This window comes from Ictidomys tridecemlineatus, chromosome 4 (assembly GCF_052094955.1).
Source record: "Ictidomys tridecemlineatus isolate mIctTri1 chromosome 4, mIctTri1.hap1, whole genome shotgun sequence".
Lineage (NCBI taxonomy): Eukaryota > Metazoa > Chordata > Mammalia > Rodentia > Sciuridae > Ictidomys > Ictidomys tridecemlineatus.
In genome coordinates, this window is record NC_135480.1 from 55,990,770 (window position 1) to 55,992,713 (window position 1,944).

Below are 1,944 nucleotides of genomic sequence, written 5' to 3' on the forward strand. Positions count from 1 at the left end.
ATGCAGATTGCAAAATGCAATTTTGAATGCTCTTTGGGTGGTTAAAGAATTGGGAGGAAGGGATTAGAAAAGTCCTAGTGTCAAATTTAAATTAAAACACAGCATAATAGAGTCTCAGGGATGCAGAGAAATAGATACAAAGAAAAAAGTTCATAACCATGAGTGACTACATTTAAAAAACTGAGAGAAATCAAATAACCTATTGATGTACCTCAAGGTCTTAAAAAAAACAAGACCAAAACAAAACCAAAATTGGCAGAAAGAAAGAAATATGAGATTTGAACTGAATAAATGACATAGAGACTAAAAAATTACAAATGATCAATAAATCCAAGAGTTTACTTTTCTAAAAGATAAATAATCATGACAGACACTTAGAAGCCAAACTACAAAAGAAAGAGAGAATACCCAAATAACACCGAGTACAGGACACCCAATGGGTTTGAGTTAGTGTCACTCTGCTGAACCAAATTGGTTTCTCTAGACAGGTATCCAATCCAGTACAGTGAAATGCCTTTGGAGTCACAGATATAAGAATATGCTGGGGTTTCTAATCCCTATAACAATTCAAACTCAGAAAGCTTCTCCATTTTAAAGATGACTCCTGGCTACAGTACCTGGGGGTTCACTGGGAAATAACGTGAGATCCTTTTTCAAAGTATTTCTAGTTCACAAATTTTACCTAGATACTCATTATACCCATTACCTTAGTTCTTCTCTGTGAAGAGAAGACAAGTACTTACAACCTCTATTCAGTCATCTTGTCCTCCACCCTGATATTCTTCACTAGGGTCTCAGGACAAGATGGTCTAAATAATAGGTTTAAGTCTCAAAAGTATGGAAAAGAAAAGGACTACACTGACAGTTACTCAGCTCTGGAGCTGAGGAAAATATCCTCCCAAGAGAAATGTCAGCAAAGGTAAGAACTACACTAAAGGAAAGGCCAATAATAGAAGTAACTAAGCAAGTTAAAAACCAAAAATAAACAAAAATAACTGGGAATACAAATCATGTTTCCATAATAACCCTGAATATGAATGGCTTAAAACCATCACTTAATGACATAGAATGACAGATTGGATTAAACAACAACAACAACAATATGCTGCTTTCAAGAAACTCATCTCACAGGAAAAGACATCTACAGACTCAAGGTAAAAGGGTGGGAAAAAAACATGCCATTCACTTGCACCACATAAACAACTAGGGTTTCCATCCTCATATAAGATAAAGTAGACTTCTAACTAAAGTTAGTGAAAAGGGATAAAGAAGGACATTTCATACTGCTTAAGGGATTCATACATCAACAAGACATAACAATCATAAATATCTATGCCCCAAACAATAGAATATCTATGTATATCAAACAAACCCTTCTCAACTACAAGAATCAAATAGAATAGTACTAGATGACTTTAATACATCTCTCTCACAACTGGATAGATCTTCCAAACAAACACTAAACAAACAAACAAACAAACAAAAAAACTAGAACTCAATGATGCAATCAATAAATTGGACTTAACAAAAATATATAGAATATTTCATCTATCAATGAGAGAATACACTTTCTTAGCAGCACATGTGTTTTTTCTCCACAAAGTAAATCTTAGCAAGTACAAAGAAATGGAGATACTACCCTGCATTCTATCAGACCATAATGGACTAAAATTAGAAATCAATGATAAAATAAAAATAGAAGATACTCCAATACCTGGAGACTAAATAATGTGCTACTGAATGATGCATGGATAATAGAAGACATCCGGGAGGAGAAAAAAATATCTTAGAAGCAAATGAGAACTCTGATACAACTTATCAAAATCTATATGAAACTATGAGGGCAGGGCTATGAGGTAAGCTCACTGCATGAAGTCCACTCATTAAAAGAAGAAAAAGTCAACAAATAAATAACCTGACATTTACAGCTCAAAGTCATAGAAA